Genomic DNA, 16,455 nt, shown 5'->3' on the forward strand with positions numbered 1-16,455 from the left:
GATCCAGATCCTTGAAACCTAGGATCAGGTTTGACCCGAAGTGGATCGGTCGATCGATCCCTGCGTTCGGTCGACCGATCAGATGATCTCCTCCTCATCCGATCCGCCTGATCCGCTTGCTCCACTTCGATCTGGTCAAGTCCTATCCCTGGTTCGGTCGATCGATCCCCTGGTCGAGCCCGGTCCACTCGTTGGAAATCTGATCCGCAGCTTGGGGGTTTGGTCAACCGATCCAAGCGTTCGGTCGACTAATCCCGGTCAGTTCTACCCCTGCATAAAACTGTTAGTTTCCTATAAAACAGAGTTAGAACAAAACAGATAATATATAAGAAACTTAAGTTTGACAGTCTTTGGACTGTCTAGTTCTGACTTCGGATTTCCGTCCGAAAACCCTAGGTCGAACCGACGCCTACTGTTCCCTCTTCCGGGGAACGCGTCCTCACTGTTGGAATGTATACTAAAAGCCTAGCTTTTTGTATAAACATTTACTTAGAAATAAGAATCATATTGGTCAAATATCTACATTTATAAGTTAAGTGTAGTTGTTCGATTAATTTATATTATAGATAACATGGTGTCTGGTGTCACACATAGACGATCATGTTATCAATTCCTTATAAATTATAAACAGTAGCTCACGACTAAGATGGAAAGGAATAAACCATTGGAATAGTCGTAGTGTAATTAGGTATTAGTTTATCTTAATTGATAAATTGCACTAGTACACTCTGAGTGTATTGAGCAGGATCATTTAAGGTAAGTTCTTTTTATACTGACTTAACAAAAGAACAAGACCTTAGTTATTATGAAAGTGTGCGCTCTTAATCCTAATATAATAACAAGCACATATATTTAGTATTTATTTGTTTGACTTATCAAAGGGTGAGATTTAGTTCGATAAATCAATAGGTCCGATAAGTTGAGAAATGATATTACTTATAGTGTGTGTTGTTGATTATAGAAGGAAACTGTGTCCTAGTAATCTAGGTTGATAATGTCCCCAAGAGGAGCTCATAAGGATTGTCATGTTAAACCCTACAGGTGGACTTAGTCCGACACGATAATAAGGTTGAGTGGTACTACTCTTGGACTAAGATATTAATTAAAGTGAGTTGTCAGTAACTCAATTAATTAGTGGACATTCGACATCTTAAACACAAGGAGATTAACACACTCATGATAAGAAGGAGCCCAAAATGTAATTTGGGATTGGTGCGGTAGTTCAATAATAATTCTTTAGTGGAATGAATTATTATTGATGAAATTAAGTTGGGTGTTCGGGGCGAAAACGGGAAGCTTAATTTCATCGGGAGATCAAAACCAATTCCTCCTCTCTGTCCCTATCGTAGCCTCTTATTAATAGAGTATTATACCCACCTATACCCAGCTTTATACCCATCCTAAGGTGGTCGGCCAAGCAAGCTTGGAACCCAAGCTTGGGTTGGGCAAGCAAATAGGATGAGCCAAGTTGTGTGGTCGACCCTAGCTTGAGTCCAAGCTTGGTGTGGCCGGCCACATTAAATTAAAAAGGATTTTATTTTTTAAATCTTTCTTATGTGGATACCATGGTTTTAAAAGAGAGTTTAAAATTTAAATCTTTCCTTTTATAGATTTCTACAAAAGATTAAGTGAAAGGTTTGATATCTTTCCTTATTTGTAGTTAAAAGGAAGATTTTAATTTTTGATAAAACTTTCCTTTTATGAAACCATCCTCATGATTTTAAAAGAGAGTTTTAAAATTAAATCTTTCCTTTTATAATTTCTACAAAAGATTAAGAAAAGATTTGATATCTTTCCTTATTTGTAGATTGAAAGGAAGATTTTAATTTTTGATAAAACTTTCCTTTTATGAAACCATGTTCATGATTTTAAAAGAGAGTTTTAAAATTAAATTTTTTCTATTATAGTTTCTAGAAAAGATTAAGAAAAGATTTGATATCTTTTCTTATTTGTAGATTGAGAGGAAGATTTTAAATTTAAAGATAACTTTCCTTTTTGGAAATCATCCACATGTTTTAATAGAGAGATTTTAATTTATAAAATTTCCTTTTATAACCAACCATGAAGGGAAAAATTAATAGAGAAATTTTTATTTTAAAAATTTTTGGAAACAAATTAGGAAGTTTTAATTCTTGTGATTAAAACTTTCCTTGCTTGGAGAATTAGAGGTGGCCGACCACTTTAATAAAAGAAAAGGAAATGATTTTTTATCAATTAAATTTTCCTTTTCATGGCAAGGAAAATAAGGAAGTTTTTATTAAAACTTTCCTTATTTGCCAAGACCAAGGATTATAAAAGAGAGGGAGGGGGTGCCTTCACAAAGTGAACTCTCTTCTATTTTTCCTCTCTCTTTTCCTCCTTGGTGGTGGCCGACCCTAGCATCTTCTCCTCCTTTTCTTCCTCCTTTGTGGCCAAACCTCATCAATCTCTAGGAGCTTGTTTTGGTGGTCGGATCTAGCTTGGAGAAGAAGAAGAGAAAGGAGGATTTTGTTTCCTAGTTTTCCTTGGAGCTTGGTTGGTGGCCGAGATTTGTTTTTCTTGGAGAAAGTTGCTTGGCAGAAACTTGAAAGAAGGAAGAAGAAGGGCTTGGGTGGTTTTCGTCTCGGTAGATCGTTGCCCACATAATGTCCGAGATAAGAAGAGGAATACGATAGAAAATCAAGAGGTTGTTTCTTACAAAGAAAGGTATAACTAGTAATTCTTTTCCGCATCATACTAGTTTTCTTTGTATAGTTTTGAAATACCAAACACAAGAGGCTAGAGATTCTAGATTTTTGGATTTGTAATTTGAAGTGGTGTTTCTTTTGTTTTATTTGTCGATCTTGTGATTCGATTGTTCTTTTTGGTTAAACCTAAAGTTATATAAGGAAATTAAATATTGAATTTCGTTAAGAGGTTTTGTCGAGGCAGTGGTGGATGTTCTCATACCCAAGAAGGTCAAGTGCCTCGCTATGTTTGACCTGGGAGCTGATTTCTGAAATAAATATTTAATTGAATTTGTAACATAGGTGGATTTGGATCTATAATGTTAAGTATCGTTTGCGATCCAAGTCTAAACTTCTAAGAACAGATAAGTTAAATTGGGAATCAATAATGTTAAGTTCCGTTTGTGATTCCAAATTTAATTTCTAAAGAACACAATAGGTTGTTAGGAAAGGTTCAGAACTTGTACAAAATTTTTGTACATGGGAACCGGTACGATATTCCTAGGACCAACTAACACTCACCTACTCCACTCAGGAGAAGTTACCTTTTGCCAATTCGGTTCTCCAGACCGACTAGACTTTTGCTCGGCGCTCGAGTCTTCCGGTCTTTCTACTGGACGTCCGCTCCACGACCCGCCCAGTCTTTCCATCTTATCCGCGCCGCCGAGATTTTCACCTAGAGTCCTCGACTCTAGGACTTCCCGCATCAACAAAAACAACCAACATGGGTAGTTGTCAAGGTATGTCTTTTTGATTAGCAACTGTTTCACTATCCTCGAAGGAGTTATTCCAATATTTCTTTTCTAACATAGGCTCCTCAACAACCGGATGTGGAGCAATGTGGTTTTTATATCATGCGATATATGAAAGATATAATTGAAAATTTTGGAGTTGACGACAAGGATTCACTTCCAACAATGGTAATAATACAATACCTTCCATTTTGCATATAAGCCCTAAAGAAAATTTGTTGCATTTTTCAACACTGCTTCAGTATCATAATTGATTTGATATAAAACAAACTCATATTTGATTTGATTAATTATGAACTTCTCTTAGCTTTTCCCTCATTATATTAGATCTTGTTGCTGCTATGCTTTTCCCCTGGTGTTTGATGTGTTTCTATGTAGTCTTTGAACTTCTAATATGTGAGATGAACAAGTAGATAGATCCCTTTTAGATATTCATTACTCCAGTTGTTGCGCTTGGGGTTTATGATATGATCTTTCATTTTATTTCCTCTAGTTCTACAAAGTTTCTGTCTGGTTGAAAGAACAGTCTTGAATTTGTCAAGTTTGTTCTTAGAAATGATTTCATAAGCCTAGCTCGAAGAGGATAAAGTTTGAAACTTATGTTGACTAGTTTGCATTTTAGCTATTTTCCCCTTTAAATAAAAACTTGTTTTGATGTTATTGTATCATTAGAAATGATTTAGCCCCTGTCGGTGATTTGTCATCAGCCAATATGATTTAGGCATCATAGTTAATTATCTTGGAATACAACTAAGTTTATACTCAAACAAAATACATATAGCCCCTCTAGCTGATGACCAAAACTATAAATCTTGTAAGAATATCCATATCAACAATAATTCTAGTGAAAAAAGCCTTACAGTTCAGTATTCAACTTGTGAAGAACTGGTGTTTAATACTAAGGTTATAAATTGCATATATTTCAACAAATAACCTTTTTATAGTGTTTTAGATATTCAGACTCGGTGAAATTTATTTTTGTTTGTATCTTCTGCTTGTACATACTGTAAGTCATAGATAAATACTGATTAATTAAATTGCAACTATAAGAAAACTTCATTGCAATAATTTCTGGTTTGGATTATATTAAGTTCCCAGGAATGATAGATCTATCACTATATGATATGGTTGAGATAATTGATGAACATTTCTTTTTTTAAGCATTCCAATTAGTCATCTTGTTACTTGGTGCTCTTACTGCTTTTTCAACTATGATTTTTAGTCTTGGTTTACTAATATATTATTTATGTGTTTTTACAGTTTACAAATCTCAAGTACTCCAGAGTTGAAATTGATGAAGTGCAGTTCGAGTGGGCTGAATGCATGATAGATTACATTTGAGTAGGAAAGGTATTTGATTTTTGAAAACTGTGGATGATGCATACATTTGCATGGAATGTAAATTGCAGATACTACCTTGATGTTGTAAAAAGAATATTATGTGTATTTTATGGATACTGACTTGATGTGTACAATATCTATTACCTTTTGATGTTGTAAGAAGAATATTTGTGTAATTTGTTGATACGGGCTTGATGTGTACAATATCTATTATCTTTTTATGTTGTAAGAATAATATTTATGTGTTGGTTACATGGATATTGACTTGGTGTGTTTAGATACACCGATGTATAATAATATTAACTAAATTTTGTACTATTAAAATATTATATAATATCGGGTTTTCACTGTTTCAGAAATCGAATCGGTGTCATTAAACAATACTGATATTACATCGGTTTTCCATCGTTGCCAAAACCGCTGTCATTAACTGATATTACATCAGTTTTACATCATTGATGGAATTGGTGTTGTTAATATTTCATCGGTCGTAAACCGCTGCCAAAACTGGTGTTATTAACATATAGTACATCGATTTTACACCGTTGCTGAAACGGTGTCATTAAGTGATACTACACCGGTTCATAACCGATTCGAAACCGGTGTCGTTAAGTGATACTACATCGGTTATAACTCGATGTCTAAAATGGTAGACCTTTTACATCGCCTTCATAGACATCGATCGATTTTGTAATAGATAGCAGTGGAAAACCGATGTCTATGAGGGTTTTTCTTGTAGTGGTAAGTGATGAACAAAAGAATAGAAGAAGGCAGAATGTATACCCTCATCGGCTATCCCGTAAAGGATATACACGTTTCGCTGACGAAATTGTAAGTATGTTGAAGCTAGTGGTTTATTATTGAATCTGATTTTGTAGGAACAGGGCATGATTCATATTTTTTGTAGGCATCTAATTTATGTGATAATGATGAGATAAATCGAGTTATTATTTGGAAGAGAGGACGGGCCAATAAGGAGGGTGAATTTGAAGGCGATGATCTCAAAATGACAGCAAAAAAGATTGTATGCGATACATGAAAGAATAGCTATTTTTTATTGATTAATTTTGTTGTTAGTAACTATTTTGTTTGTTTGGGCATGTTAGGATGATTACATGCAATAAAAAAAAGGGAGGGGAAGCTGCAGTTTGAAGGGGCTAGGAAAGATATCCTCACAAATGCACTAGATTATGAAGAACATGCTCGATGTGTGAGGGGTATTGGAGGTCATATCACTTTAACTCTCTATTTTAATGTTGGCAGAATCTGGAATAGTCATCAAAAGGAGTTGTTAGAGGCAAAGAAGCTAATCTCAGAACAAAGTGCACGCATAGTAGAACAAGATGCACGCATATAGAAACTTGAAGAAATGTTCAAAAAGGGTGCATGCGACTTTGAGTTTCAGGAGAAAGGTAGTTGCTTGGTGAAGTTGCCTACCACGAGTGACGATAAGATCAAACCAAAGAAGAGTATCCCAGTTGTGGATGATGACATGCAAGTTTTAAGCAAGACTGAGTTTTTGCAGGTATATATGTATTTAATTGTGGATACTTATTATTATTGCAATAATGAGTGCATCAATTTATGACATGATTGATTGTCTTCTAGGGTATGCCAGTTGCATTGTCACTGGAATCGAAGTCCAACGTTGTGGCCTATGGTACGGTTGTTCATGTCAATGGGGATGGAAAATTACTTCATGGCATCTCGTTACCCATGAATTGCATGCACGTCTCGATTGATGAGGCTGTGGAGAATTCAGCAAGGTTGCCCTTTCCCATTCCAAATAAATGTGATACTATTGGTGACGCTATAGGGACCCATGTTGCTTGGCCTGCACGTTGGGTAGTGATGAAAAATGAGGTAAATTTCCTACTCATTCGGGCACCACACTGTCCACACATTATTAAATCTTCATTGGGATTATTTGTGGACTCGTTTCATCAACCACAAATTCCAGCTTCTAATTTGTTCAGTGTATGTTTTTATGGTTTTTTTCTCATTTGCTTAGCATAGTTGTTTAGCTAGATTTTTCCAACCAAACCTTCTTAGATTTTGATTCAAGGTTGTACGTATTTGTTGGATAAAATTTAGTAATTACAAGATATATAAGAGCTAGCACACACATGTAATATGTACTTTGAGATAGAACTTTCCACTAAGATGCTGAACATAAAGATAGAACTTTCCACTAACATGTTTATATTTGTAATTTGTAGAAGCCTCAAAGGAAAAAAAAGTGTCGTGGCAAGAAGTAATCCTGTCTTGCCATCAAATGTCCCACAGTCATTACATTTATTGTACTATTACTCTAAGCATGTTTTGGACAGTCTGGAAAAAAAAATCAATTATTTTTTATCATGATTTCTTGACAATGAGTACTAACTACTTATGAACATTGAAGACATTACACATTTTTATGAGTTGGAGCCAATATATGCTAATTGTCTAGTTGCTTACATGTGGTAAGTATTCACTTCACTCGAATTTTTTTTCCTTTTATTTGTTTAACATAGTAACATTATTTTGCTTGAATGGAAGGTTTCACTTCAAAAAGATGAAAAAAGAAAACAAGGTTGATAAGTTTAGATTTGTGGATCCATAAACCCTTCCAGTAATGCCATATGTATCCAAACTGGAAAAAAAAAAAATGTAACGCCCGAAAATTCTCAAATCAATTTTAGAAATATTCTATGATTTTTCTGGAATTTTAGGATCTTTTTACAGAATTTTTAGAGTAGCGGAAGTAGCAAAAAATAAATAGAATCGTAAAATAGCTTACGCGGGAATGGAACCCGAGACCTATTGGATCCTACGACTTATAGTGAACTCTAGTAACCAAGTGAACCCAGCAGGGCCGTGCTGAAAGAAGAGGGAATCAATTATATTTATACTTAAGTTGGGCGAGTTAACCACTTAATATAAATAGGGAAAATAATTAAGTGAGGAATTATTTTGGATCGTGACTTTTCCTCCCCTCAACCTAATCACGCCGCCCCCTCCTCTTCCTCACCTCATGGCACACCAAGGCCCCGAGAGACCTAGGGTTTCACTCCTAGAGACGTAAGGGCACCTTCCGACAACAACTCTATCACGAGGGCGTTCCTCTCCACGAGAAGAGCACGTAGACGCAAGAGGATCGTCGAGGGAATCGTCTCCACCGGAAAACCTAGCGATTGGATTGTAAGAAAAACTAGCGCAGGAGGTAAGAAACCCCTCACCTGCAGTATAAGTAGTTCTCGTGTGATTTCATGCTTTAGTTTAGTAGTATATGGATTTTTGGCACATAGGGTGTGCAATAGCGCACACCAAGTGCTCGATAGTATGTTCAGCACATTTAAAATGCAACTTAGGCATTTTAATAGCTCAGTAAATGCAATAGAAGCATTTTTACATCATGTTCAGTTCTATTACAGCTTATATGGGACTACGGTCCAATGGGTGGGCTCCCACAATCGCCTCTAGGTTCAGATAACCTAGCTCTAGGTTCAGATAACCTAGAATCAGCAAGATAAATTAATTAGCTTATGATCTAGTATTTTACTTTCAGCAGTGGCACTGTACTGGACTAGATGTCCATTGGGTTGGGCTCCCATAGTCGTCCCTAGGTTTAGATAACCTAGTAAACCCTACTAGATTCGAAATTTGCAACCCCGGGTTTAGTTAGGGATGCGTGCATATCAAGTACAGTTGCCGGACCCATCAACAGCATGATTATGTATTTTCATCTATTTATGATAAATAGTTTTCAAAACTTCACAAAATAGTTTATGAAAATACAGAGCAGCTTAGCATCAGTTAGCAGTAGTGTAGTTCAGCTTTTATTTCAGTTTAGTCTTATAAATCCACATGATAGTTTTATGCTTAGCTATGATTGCCATGTATCGTATGAGATTATGCCATGTTTTAGAATCCATGTTTAGCAAGGTTCAGCATATTTTTCAAATAGTATGTTTTAAAATCATAAAATGCATCGTTTGCATGTTTTGTGAGGTAGATGGTTTCTTACTAAGTGAAAGCTTACAGATACTCTTTTCCTTATACTGCAGATAAAGGTAAAGGAAAGATAGACTAGCGGAGGCTGGAGGTCAATGCGATGAAGATGTGTGTGGATGTAACTTGGAATAAAGATCTTAGGGACCTAGCAAGTTTTGTTTTAAGCATTAGAACTCTTTAGCATTTTATCTGTTCCGCACTTAAGTATGTTTAGATGCCATGAACTAGTGAACTATGCACTAGGCCAAGCTTAGAATACTAAATATTTGATGTTAGAATGTTTCCCAGCCATTTTAGAACTTGTATATGTGATTTGGGCACGAAACAGTGCTGAAATCAGAACTCAGCTGCAAAATTAGAAACCCCAATCGATCAGCCGATCGATTGGAGGCCCCCAATCGATCAGCTGATCGATTGGGGAGCTTGATTTCGCGAATAGTAAGCTCTGGAATCGATCACTGGATCGATCGGGGAATTAGCCTCGCGAACAGAGAGCCTTGGAATCGATCCCTGGATCGATTAGCAAGCCTGGATCGATCAGCCGACTGATCCAGAATTTACCCCGTGCACAGTAGCGAGCTGAATCGATCAATGGATCGATCAACAAGTCTGGATCGATCAACCGATCGATCCAATCAAAGTTTTCGTATACAGTAGCATGCTGGATCGATCAGTGAATCGATCCGGACATCCCAATCGATCAGCCGATCGATTGAAATGCCTGTTTCAGCTGGAAACACTTAAGTTCAGTCCTTAATCACATGTGAAGGCTAGATCTTCTCTTTGGAGTAAAAGGTACAACATTTAAAAAGGTATCTTTAAGCATCAGTTTAGATTTAGTAGTAATTGGCTTGGGTTTAATAAATTTTAAATCAGATCAGTTTTTCGCACATTAAGAATAGTTAGCAACAGCATAATGTGACGATCCGGCCTTACAGCTTAGCCAGTAGAAGGCGGGTCGTTACAGAGTGGTATCAGAGCAAAAGTTTCATACTTCCTACACACACATCAGCATTGCACCTGCAGCTTCCAAGTAAGAACATCTCTCACTTTGTTTGTGCTTAGTTTGTTTTCATGTTTATAGATGACTAGAGCTTGTTTTTACATGATAACAATAGCTATGCAATATGATCCTATTAGTTATGTATGCCCTCTATTTCTTTAGAAAATGGTACGAGGATGCCCAGCTAGAAAGACACCAGCTACTGAGCCCCAGCATGAGGCAGGCAGTTCAGTGCCTCCTCCAGGCCTTACAACAGTAGTGGCTCAGTTACAGAAGCAACTAGCTGAACAACAACAGGAGATAGCCACCCTCAGGGCTAATCAGCAGAACACTCCCACTGTCACCCCAGAACCCAATTTAGCAACCCCAGCAGTAATAGCAGTTCCACCAGTCCAACCTACCGCACCAGTAGTCCCAGCAGCAGGGGCAAGGAGGGAAGCTTATCTGATCCAGTGGCAGAAAATTAAGCCAGAGAATTTCTCAGGCACCAGTGAACCATGGGATGCACATGCCTGGTTCAAAACACTGGAGAGTACGATGGAGCTTCTGGACTGGCCAGAACATGAGAAGGTGAAGTGTGCCTCCTTTTGCTTGATAGGGGATGCACGTATGTGGTGGGAGAGAATTAAAGCGAAGCGCTTAGTGAACCAGATGACATGGGCTGACTTCGAGAAGGAATTCTTCGAGGAGTTCTTCCACATGTGGGTTACAAATCGCCACTACGACGAGTTCACAGAATTTCGCCAGGGCAACCTTTCAGTGGAGGAAGCCGTGAAGAAATTCAACAGATTGGCTCGTCTATGCCCTGAATTAGTCAGCACTGAAAAAGAACGAGTCCGGTTGATGCTCAAGATGCTAAGGCCGGAAATAGCAATGAACGCGACCAGCGGCGTCCATAGGCCGCAAACCACTGAAGAACTAGTAAGCAGCGCTTTGACCACCGAGCACTACCAGAACAATATCAGACAGCAGAAGCAAGTCCTCTCAGAGCCCAAAGGTCAGGGAGGCTCAGGTACTCAGAAACACCAGGGCCACAGCTCCCACGGCTCTAATTGGAAAGGGAACTCCAGCAACAAACGCAAACCAGGGAGTTACCCAAAAGGAGGGCCAGCCAACAAACAGCCTAGTTATCCCAAGTGTTCTACTTGTGGGAGATTCCACCCAGGAGTTTGTCGCAAGGGCACACGGGGATGCTTCGAATGTGGACAAGAGGGGCATATGGCTAAGCAGTGCCCGAACAAGACCGATTTTCCTCAACCACAACCAATTCAGTATGGAGGCCAGCCAGCCCAGTTACACCAGATGCAGGCTGTTTTACACGTTCCATCCATCGGCCAGGGCAGACTAGAAGCCCCCTTAGCCACGACGAACGCAAGGATCTATTCACTCACCAGAGAGGATGTAGCGAATGCCTCGACAGTTGTCACAGGTCAGATTAGTATTTTACAGCAAAGTGCAACTGTCTTATTCGATACTGGGGCAACCCATTCTTATATATCCAGGGCATTCACCGAAAAGTTAGCAGTACCCCCAGAGGTATTCAGTGGTCAGTTTCTGACAACATTACCTTCGGGAGAAATTATGGCGTCCAAGCACTGGCTCAGAGCAGTGCCAGTCATTATAGCAGACAGAGAACTCTTTTGTGATCTGATAGTGCTAGATATGGCTGACTACGATGTCATCATGGGAATGGACTTCCTGATCAAGTACGGTGCTTCCATAGAGTGTCGTAAACAGAAAGTCATATTCCAACCTGAAGTAGGAGTACAATTTGAGTACAACGGAGAACCAAAGAGAAAAGCCAAGAAATTTCTTTCAACTCTGAAAGCACAGAAATTGCTAGATTCAGGATGTACGGGATTTTTAGCGCATGCAGTCAATACCAGTCAGGACAAGGACCAAAAGCTAGAAGAGGTCCGAGTTGTATGTGACTACCCAGCAGTCTTCCCTGAAGAGTTACCAGGCCTAGCACCAGACAGGGAGATTGAATTCGAGATAGAACTCATTCCCGGTACAAATCCCATCTCCAAAGCACCCTATCGCATGGCTCCAGCAGAACTGAAGGAACTTCAGGAGCAACTATAGGAGCTGCTTGACAAGGGCTTCATACGTCCTAGTCACTCACCATGGGGAGCACCTGTACTATTCGTGAAGAAGAAGGACGGGAGCATGCGCCTGTGTATAGACTACAGAGCACTAAACCAAGTCACGATCAAGAACAGGTATCCTCTTCCCAGAATAGATGACCTGTTTGATCAGTTAAAGGGAGCAGCAGTGTTCTCTAAGATAGACCTCAGATCAGGTTATCATCAGGTGAAAGTTAAAGAAGGGGATATACCCAAGACAACATTCAGGATCAGATACGGACATTATGAGTTCGTAGTCATGCCCTTTGGTGTGACAAATGCTCCAGCTACTTTCATGGACCTCATGAACAGAGTATTCAGGGACTACCTAGATAGATTTGTTATTGTATTTATCGATGACATTCTTATCTATTCAGGAACTCAGGAAGAACACGCAGAGCACCTGAGAATAGTATTGCAGACCCTTCAGCAGAACCAGCTGTACGCCAAGTTCACGAAATGTGAATTTTGGTTAGATCAGGTGTCCTTCCTGGGTCACATCATCTCAAAGGAGGGTATCATGGTAGACCCCAGTAAGATAGAAGCTGTGAGTAATTGGAAAAGACCCAAGAACGCAAGTGAAATCAGAAGTTTTCTGGGATTAGCAGGTTATTACAGAAAATTTGTAGAGGACTTCTCCAGAATAGCCTCCCCATTGACAGCTCTCACCAGGAAGAACAGAAAATTTCAGTGGACAGAGGACTGTGAGAATAGCTTCAGTGAGCTAAAGAGGAGATTGACCAGTGCTCCCATTTTGACTCTACCAGAAAACACAGATAGCTTTGATATTTATAGTGACGCATCTAAATTGGGACTAGGAGCAGTACTGATGCAAGAAGGTAAGGTGATTGCCTATGCCTCCAGACAACTCAAGGATTATGAGGGGAACTACCCTACTCATGACCTCGAGCTTGCAGCAGTCGTGCTCGTTCTCAAAATTTAGAGACATTACCTGTATGGGGCTCAGTGTAGAGTGTATACAGATCATCAGAGTCTGAAGTATTTCTTCACTCAGAAGGATCTGAATATGCGATAGCGTAGATGGCTCGAACTGGTCAAGGATTATGATATAGACATCCTCTACCATCCAGGAAAAGCCAATAAGGTGGCAGACGCACTTAGCAGGAAGTCCAGCACCACCTTACTATCACTAGCAGCCATGTCACCGCCCCTACAGAAGGAGATCATAGATTTCAGCCTTGAACTTATAGTGGGACAGCTCTCTACTATGACATTAGAATCCACCTTGCTTGGTGACATCCAGACAGCTCAGGGACAGGATCCTGAAATTCAGAAAATCAAGCAAGGACTAGCAGAATCAGAAAGTGGAGAGTTTAGAGTGTCCGCTAGCGGGGTGTTGTATTTTGGTGATAGACTCTGTGTTCCAAATCAGGAGGAACTACGGAGGAAGATCTTAGACGAGGCTCACAGGACTCCTTATGCGATGCATCCGGGTTCCACCAAGATGTACCAGGACCTAAAGAAACGTTTTTGGTGGCCTAAGATGAAAAGAGACATCGCTAGATATGTTAGCACCTGTCTGACTTGCCAGAGAGTCAAGGCAGAACACCAGAGACCAGGAGGAGTTCTGTGGCCTATCCAGATCCCAGAATGGAAGTGGGAAGACATTTCTATGGATTTCATAGTGAGACTACCCAGAACCACGAATGGTTTTGATACCATCTGGGTAATAGTTGACAGGTTAACTAAATCAGTCCACTTCTTAGCTATCAGGATATCCTACTTCATAGAGCAGCTAGCTCAGTTGTATCTCAAGGAGATCGTTAGACTACATGGAGTCCCACGAACCATTATTTCAGACAGAGACAGTCGATTCACATCACACTTCTGGGAGTGTGTACAGTCAGCATTGGGCACGAAGTTAAAATTCAGCACAGCTTTCCATCCTCAGATAGATGGTCAGACACTACAAGAAAAACGTCATTCAACAACACTCAAACGACAACAGTTTTATACCAAACCGTTGTCTTTTTGCCTTTTAACAACGGTTTTAACAAAAACTGTTGTCTTTTAGTAATTTTTTTGGCCTATGACAACGGTTTTTAAAAACTGTTGTCTATTTATATTTTTTTGGGGATACAACAACGGTTTTTAAAGGGTACGACAACAGTTTTTTAAAACTGTTGTCTATGTGCGCTTTTTTGGGATTACGACAACGGTTTTTAAAAACCGTTGTCTATTAAGTGTTGTTAAATGCAATTGTTTTTTCTTTCGCCACTTTTTCTCCTTCGTCATTTGTCTGTTTTACGCCTTGTTTTTTTCTGTCTCTTTCCCAAAACCCTACTCTTCGCCGACTCCTCCTCACTGCCTTCATCGCCTTCTTCGCCGCCTCCCTCCTCACCGCCCTCTTCGTCGCCTCCCTCCTCACCACCCTCTTCATCTCCTTCTTCGCCGCCTCCCTCCTCACCGCCCTCTTCGCCTCCTCCCTCCTCACCACCCTCTTCGCTGCCTCCTTCCTCGCCGCCCTCTTCGCTGCCTCCTTCCTCGCCGCCCTCTTCTGTCTCTATAACGCCGCCTTCTTTCTTTCCTATCCACGGCAGCAAGGGTTCTTCCCTCTCCACAGCACCACCTTCTTTCTTTCCTCTCTATACCAGTAAGGTTTCTTCTCTCTCTACAGCAAGCAAGGAAGAGGGAAGCCCGAGATATCAAGTTCCTCCTCCCGATTATGTACTTTTAAGGTTTGGATGAAGCTTTTCTTGCAGTGGATTGATGTCTCATTTGATCCTGATTTCTCCCTATTCTCTAATGTCTTTGTTTTTGGGGTTGTAATCTCGTTTGTTAGGGTTTTTGGAATCATTCACTACGATGGAATTGGCATCTCCGAACCATCTGAAGTTTGATTATTTGTTTAAGTTGTTTCTTATTGATGATTCTAGCGTTGTTAAAAGCAGTCATCTTTTCAGATTCACTTCGGACTTCCTAGACTACGCGGAAGTCGTCGCTCCAACAGCGGGGAATGACGGGGAGCAAGCAGTCGGTGTCATTTAAATCAACATAATACATTTCACAGCGTCGGAGACTATTTACAATGGCAACGAAGTCTTTGGTTATGGCTAGCTTTATTAAATTGGTAGAAGAATTCTACACATTTTACTTTGAAGTTGAACTACTATCCCTCTTTGACTTCTTCTGTGTTAGGGATTCATAGACTACTGGTGGAAGCCACTGGTTTAAATCAAGCATCACTTGCCCACTTTGTAATCGCAATGTTGCAGATCGTGGATTTGCAAAAAGGTTTGATCTTTTCGCATTTTTGCACTTGTTTCTACAGGATTTTTATCTTGATTTGGGTGGATAATTAATGTTTTCATGAAAGGACATAACTCAATGAGGTTCAGTTGAATATTTTCCATTTTTTTTTTAATTTTATAAAAAGGACATAACTCGTAAATTGGTATCAGTTCAACATATTCCATCCTTACTCAACATTTTCCACGAAAGAAACTTGATATGTTGCAATGTATTCAGCTGAATGCTATTAATCTATTTATTATCAAGCTCAGGTATTAAATGAAGGTAAGTCGTGAGCTGCAAGTTACTGTGAGTTCAATTTCATACATTGAGTTAGAATTTGGTACAAACCTGGTTCATTTAATATTGCATCTTAATATTGTTTGGTTGTTTGACAGAAGGAATTTTGCATGGTTTGATATGTTATGCTATTTCTCTCAGAGTGATGACATTTAATGCTATTTGAATTCATAACAATAGCAGACTAGTTTTAGATGTGAATGAAGGAAATTTTAGATTATCTTCATTAATATTCCCTTGTAAATTGATACACCAATGTTTCCTTATTTCATTGCCATGTCAAGGAGAGCTATCTAATACGATTACTAGTTTTGTGAACCTCTGAATTCTCAACATTCAGAAGAAAAACATTATGTAAGTTACTGCCATCTTCTTAATGTAATTTCTATTGGCCCAATCTGGAACATTGTGTTTATAATAGCATCCACTGTCTAGTGTTTCCATGTCCCTTTTCCTTGTTGAAACTTTTATCCAGCAGGGCGCTAGTATTTTCTAACTCATATAAACATTTATTTGTTGAAGCTTCTGTTATTGTCAGAATTCTTGTTGATCAAAATCAGTGGTATTTTGGTGCAAGTTACTCCAAGTATCTGTTGTCAGATTTATAAAGTATTCTTATAATGTTGAAAGAAAAATTTATAATGTAGACGTAGGAAGTTTCAGAATATTTACTGAACTAGGGTGGAATCTGGAATTTAATTAAATGCATCATCATGTAGAGATGCTGATAAAGTGGACATGATTAGTCAGATTAGTAGAGCTTCTGGTGTGTACAATCGTTGTATGTCATATCTTAATTTGCCAACTTTATACTTATAAAATGTAAGATGGAGTATGCGCCAAAGGATGATATGTTTGCTTGTTTGTTGCTTTAGGCTTGTGAAGGGCATAAAGATACTGTTGCTTTACATTTGATTTCATCATGCCAAAAGTTTTTATTGTATGAACATGGAACATTAAAGTCCTTGAATGGCTAAGCA

The sequence above is a fragment of the Zingiber officinale genome, chromosome 1B (assembly GCF_018446385.1).
Source record: "Zingiber officinale cultivar Zhangliang chromosome 1B, Zo_v1.1, whole genome shotgun sequence".
NCBI classification, from domain to species: Eukaryota; Viridiplantae; Streptophyta; class Magnoliopsida; order Zingiberales; family Zingiberaceae; genus Zingiber; species Zingiber officinale.